The sequence below is a fragment of the Ictalurus punctatus genome, chromosome 13, assembly GCF_001660625.3.
Source record: "Ictalurus punctatus breed USDA103 chromosome 13, Coco_2.0, whole genome shotgun sequence".
In the NCBI taxonomy this organism is placed as follows: Eukaryota; Metazoa; Chordata; class Actinopteri; order Siluriformes; family Ictaluridae; genus Ictalurus; species Ictalurus punctatus.
This window is the reverse complement of record NC_030428.2, coordinates 29826121-29832846: the sequence shown is the minus strand read 5'-3', so window position 1 is coordinate 29832846 and position 6726 is coordinate 29826121.

Sequence of the window (6726 nt, the reverse complement as noted above, 5' to 3'; positions counted from 1 at the left end):
TATATATATATATATATATATATATATATATATATATATATATATATATATATATATATATATATATATATATGTATACACACACACACAATAAAATACAAAAATACATAGAAGCCAGAGCAAATCTGAAACTATGACATCACAAATCATGCCTACCGTTTTCAGATCCTTGTCCCCCAGCTGCACTGAGAAGACACTGAATTTGTTGAAGGTCCCTCTCAAGAACATTCAAACTATCTGTTCCTCAGTGGTGGAATGAACTTCCAACCTCAATCCTGACCGCAGAATCTCTTACCATCTTCAAAAAACAGCTAAAGACCCACCACTTCCATGAACACCTAACCAACTCATAAAAAATAAATAAATAAATAAATGAAAAATTGCACTTACACCTCTACTCTGCGCACTTTGCTTCTTCTGGAACTCAATTAATGGATCTTGTATGGTAGCACTACTTGTATTGTTCTCTGCTTGATATATTGCTTTGCTTGTATTTTCTCATTTGTAAGTCGCTTTGGATAAAAGTGTCCGCTAAATGAATAAACGTAAGAGACTTGGCTTCGTTGATGATCTTGTGCTTGAATGCAGTCTCCCACCTCTCAAGAATCTTGCTGGATGTTTGAGCATTGAAAGTCCTGATTTACCTAATGATTAAGCATATTTCAAGATATACAAAAGGCTACTTAGGACTTTATTAATATTTTACATCCAAAATGTATAGTGTGCATGCAAGAAGAAGACTAAGAAATCATGAATGTGTGAATGAAGTTGGATATTATTTGTAACAGAGTTCAAGTCTGATAATTACTATGACCACATGTGAGAGTTGTGAGCAAGAGTGATAAATCAATGAGTAAGTCTCAAGTAGTAATTATGACCCGAGTGTCCTTACAAGAAATTTTTTATTTTTTTTTAATGTACTGGGGGTTGTGGATGTTGTGGGTGAAAACTCTGACATAGAAAACAAAACATTATTGTCATGTTTCTGTAAAATTCAATCAGAACTACAGATACACCTTTTAGACAACCATCATACACCTATAAGTGTTCTTTGCTGCTGTAAGGCAAGGATTTTCCATTACAAATTAAAGTACAACAACAACAACAACAATAGTAAAACTAAGGATGCCCCACCAGTGTAACATTGGGTTTGTCTCTCTGTCCCAAAAACATTTTCTTTTGTCCCCAGAATATTGTTACACTGGAGCCCTTGAAAGAATGTCTGAAATTCTATAATTTATTTACCTTCAGGCAATCCAGCAAAAAGATTTTCTTCTGGACATCTTACAGTTAAGCATAAATGTGGGCTGCCTTCAATCAATTCATGCAAGATGTCTTCCTCTACATTGGTGTCTGTGTCATCGAAGACTTGAAGAGCTGCAGTTGTTGCAAGGCCGAATTTGTTTTTAACTGAAAAGTAATTTTATCAATGGCATGAACGTAGACATTTAAATTTATTTGTTAATATTTAAGTCAAACCTAAAAGGGGTCATGACATGAGAAATCTAAATCTAAAATAAAATTGTCCTTAATCTTTTAACATATCGTACCATTAAAACATCCTTCAGGTTTCATAGCTTAATACATTTTCAGTACAAAAAGAGCATTTATTTAACCAAGCTCCAAAAATGGCTCATTTGGATGTGGCAGGATTTGTGACATCACATGGGCAAATACATTTGTATATGACTGACCCCACAGCAAGACTTGGTGTAGCGACTACCAATGGGAGTGAAGACAGTAGAGTGCACATGATCCGTAGCTGTGGGTGGTTACATCGAAGTCTTAACAGTAAACGACAAAAAAATTGTCGTTTTAGTCAGAGTGTCAGAGACAGCGTAGAAAAAAGTTATAAATTAATACATTTTGTATGTTTTTTGTGCAAAAAAATTTACTAATATTATAATTACATCTCAGGGAAGATAAAAAAAAAATTATGTCATGATCCCTTTAATAATTTATGAAGTACAAACAGCACAGCTTTGAAACATGGAGACAAGTCATGTGGACTTATGATATCAGCTTATGTCTCAAGCACAGTTGATACATGACTATCTACAGCACATTTCTAAGCAGTAGCACAAGCTTACCTTCAGTGAGAAAGTCTTGGAATGTAAAATCGTTTATCAATTTTACAAATTTCTTCACACCTTCATATTGAACTTTCATCAACATGACTAACTTTCATCAACATGAGATGCTAGGGAAGAAAAATTCCAATTCGAACATTAGGCAATGTTAAAGAAAGTCCCACATTCCGAAGAAGACTTTGAGTTGGCAAAGTCGTTGCTTGGTCTTTACAAGGTCATTGCAGCTGCTCTTAGATACTCCATAAAAACAGCTGTAAAGTGGTTGGCGTCGTGAGATTTGCAATCAGCACTGCACATGCATGTTGGCCGAAACGAACGGAAATATACTACATTTCAGCTATATGAACATGTTAAACAATTATACCGTTCCTGTCATATTTTATTGCTGATTTTAAATGTTATCGACATGTGAGTTTGGCAGGCAGGTTTTCAGATTGCAGTTAGGATAAGATTAGATTAGTTTGGTTTCACTTAGGTCTAACCCTAACCTAGTAGATGCATTCAGTGCATTAACTAATGTTAAATATAACGTGATTTTTAAAAAATTTTTTTTTTTTTTTTTTTTTTACATTTTTCTAGTTTATGTTTATATTAACATTAACAGCATTTATTAATCCTAGTTAATGTATTTTTATTGTTAGTTCATGTTAACTTATGTAGTGTACTGAGTAATGTAGTTAAATAATACAACAAATTGAACCTTATTGTAAAGTGTTACCATTATTATTTTACTGCATATTATTATGCAATAGTAATAGAATTTGTGGTAACATTTACATTAAAGTCCATTTATAATGCATTTTAATTGCATTTTGTTGGTAGTGGTGTGTACAGCGCCCGTTGCCCTGACGAGTGGATCACGTGTTTTTTTCCTTCATCAACGAACAGCACTGGTTCAGTGCAGTGACAGAGTCATTATTGTTATTATCAACCTTTCTGTTGAAAAAAAAAAAAGGTGCTGCTTTTATAATACTTTTTATTCGCTCACGTGCTCCTAAAAACATTTCAAAGTTTGCACACATCTATTTTTAGTCGCAAATGCGAGTGAAATGCTCACACTTAAGGTGTTTACATGAGTCGCTTTTAGAATACTCCTGTCATGTATCCGTTTTACATGTTACAGAACATAATTAGATTAACAGCCCGCGTCATTACGTCACCGTGCCACGCTGTCTGACGTCCCTCCAGAATTTCACATATCAACATACAGTTCATCTTAGTTATGGTACCGTATACAGTTTGGGGTGTTTTTATTTAATTTTTTACGAACGCTTTAAGTGCAGTTAATTATTTGTCATGCTATACGTGCTAATAGACAACTGCTTGAAGCCGTGGGCTGCGTCCCAAACCGCATACATACCGTCTATATAGTAGCCAACATACATGTATTTTTCCCCACTACAGGCCTATAGTAGGCAAGTATGCGATTTGGGACGCGGCCGAACTCTCTTGTTCGCTCTAAAACGTAAAACTGCCGTGTGTGATCGTGTCCTGTCGCAAAATGCGGTGAAAACTCTCACACGACGTTCATAATGTGATTAAGGTGTTTAATGTCTGTAATACACGTTCATAATGCGACTAAAACAGGAGTACTCCACCTGTCTTAATTCGATTATTGCTTACTTTGGGTATGACCTTAATTAGATTAAGGTAATTAAAAATTGCTGTTTACATATTAGTTTCTTAATCACAGTATGGTCTTAATTGGGTTAAGAGTGGATTATTGTTGTTCATGTAAACGCACTGACAGTCACTCACATAACTCACGCTCGTTGTAGGCCTGTTCGTGGTATGACTGTGATGCGTCCCTGCTAGTCCAGCCACGTTGCTAACCCCCCCCATGAGCTTTTCCTGGTCACTCAAAGGTCTGCCTTTTTGTGCCATGATTGTGTGCCTGTTTCTGTAGTCGTTTTATTCCGAGTTAATTTTGCTTCCGTGTTTAATAGAAATCTAGGATTATTTTTGCTATCTTCTATTAAGGTGGAGAGATAGACTTTTCTAGCATCACTAAGAGATTTTCTATAGTTCAGGAGGCTCTCCTTCCAAGTTGTTTGAAATACTACCAATTACGTTCTAATTGTCGTGTGGTCTGTTTTAAGGTACGCGTTTGATCGTTACACCAGGGTGCTAGCTTTTTCTCTCTAATTAATTTTCTTTTGAGTGGAACCACTCTATCTAGTGTGGGAACGGAGTGTTGACTCTAAGCATTCAGTCGCCTGATCGAGTTCTATGGGATCAGACAGTGATCCAAATCTAATTGATGTCTCTGGGAGGTTATTTATGAAGCTCGGTGCAGTAGCTGACGTGAAAGTACGTTTTACGTGGTAGCGAGGTGAGGTGCAAATATTATGATCAATAGCCAATTTGAAAGAGATAAGATAATGGTCTGAGACAACTTCAGACTGTGGAAGTGTTACTATATTTTCTATATTTAATCTGTATATTAGTATCAGGTTGAGTATGAACACCATTATGTATACTGTCCTGCACCCACCACTCACCCATATTAACCTTTAAATACAAAAGTACAACACATCTGAAAACATGAACAAAAAAAAAAAAAATGAAAGTCTTAATGGCTCCCCAGAGTGTGTGTGTGTGTGTGTGTGTGTGTGTGTGTGTGTGTGTGTGTGTGTGTGTGTGTGTGTGTGTGTGTGTTTGTGGGGGTGGGGGGTGAAGCTTTCACAATCCACTATTCTGTATACTAACACAGAAATGAGCCACAAAGGTTCTGGAACCAAGATGAACCTCTACCAAAGTGATGGAAAGGGCAAAGTGTGGATAAAGAAAGGATCTGCTCATGATCCAGAACATACAAGCTCATCTGTGAAACATGGTGGAGGGAGTGTCACGGCTTGGGCTTGCATGGCTGCTTCTGGAACATTCTCACTCATCGTTATTGATGATGGAACTAATTATGTTAGCACCAGAATGGGTTACAGGAACATCCATCTGCAGATTTACAGAGAAATGTATCCAATCTAATCAGGAGGAACTTCATCATGCAGCAAGACAACGATCCAAAACAAACTTCCACCTCAACACAGGACTTCATCGGGGGAAAAGTGGAAGGTTTTAGACTGGACAAGTCCATCACCAGACCTTCACCCAACTGATCAGCATTTCACCTCCTGAAGAGGAGACTGAAGAGAGAACCTGTCGCAAACAAGTCTGTAAGTTTGAACATTTACTTGCGTCTTCCTCTAATGATATTCTGTTATTTAATCTAACCTTTTCTGCTCCCCCCTTTTTTGTTGCTGGATTGGGCTGCAGCCTCGAGCGTGGGCACAATCGCTGGGGGTCATTGGGTGGAGAGACATTACCCTGCCATCCGCTGGACATCATTCAGCGCCTCATCCAAGATATAAGAGTGGTGATGTACATTATGCTTCCCATTTTCAACTGAACACTGGTAAGCAAGTCATAGTGTTTTCTCCTAAGGGATAAAGACCAAATGATTGAGTTGGAAAAACTTTTATTCATGGAACCATGACCAGCGACTTTTCCTAAAAAGGATTCATATACTCTTCCTATGTGTTCATGAACATTCTGACACATGATTGGACTAAATAGCATCCTGTTGGATTTGGAGGTGACCTTTTGTTTCTATTTTGAGCTGAACTGACTCTCCTGAATTACTTCAGCGTGGTCAAAGAGGAATCCTGATCAATTGTTGTTTTGTTTGTTTACAGTTAAATTTAAATAGTCAAAGTTTATTTTAATTCTTCTTGTTTATTCAACATTACTTTGTTACACACTCACCCATAGTGAATAAACACATTTGTTAGTTAAACTGAAAATTGTCAATGCTAATTCTGTCACTTACTAAGGAGTGGGGGCGTCTCTCTATCCTGTTAGATCCGGGGAGGGTGGGTGCTTGTAGTTAACTATACTTACCTTGTTATCTATACACACACTTCAGGTGGCTGCTGTGCTACAGAGCAAATCCTGAAGCCCACCTCACCTCATCTTGAGCATCACTACATTGCAACACAATAAGTACCAACATACAACCACAAGTTGTACACAGACTAAAAGCATTGGGTAGGGGGACTAGAATCCTGTTGCTCACTCCTCTCCTCCTTAGTTAAGTGTTGAATAATTCCCCCACAAGGTGGTTGTACATCCCTTCTGCGAAATATCTATCAAAAACAGATTATAGATAAGGTTATATATAGATAGATTTTATATAGAATAGAAAATCATTATATATGTTTTCCTCCAATGTGCGTGTGTGTGTGTGTGTGTATGTGTGTGTGTGTGTGTGTGGGGGGGGGGGGTTGGGGGGTCTAAGGGGGTAGGAGCTACGAAAGTTTGAGAAATTCTGCTCTATTTAAACAAGGCTGCATATTACTGAGTGAACAGTAGGTGGCGCCAAAGCCATTTAAAAGTTATTTTAAAGGCAGAATCAGAAAAAAATGTATTGGTGAAGCCGATTTTTTTTACAAGGAATTTGAAGGAAACGGGGCAGGTATACAAGTACATTGGGTAAGTTTTCAAATAGGGTGCAAGGTAAAAAGAACATAATGTGTAGAAAGATATGGAAAGATGAATATATACATTTCTGTGTCTGCAATCTGAGAGTAATATGTACAGAACAGACAGTAGCATGAGCATGTCAGTATGTGGAAATATT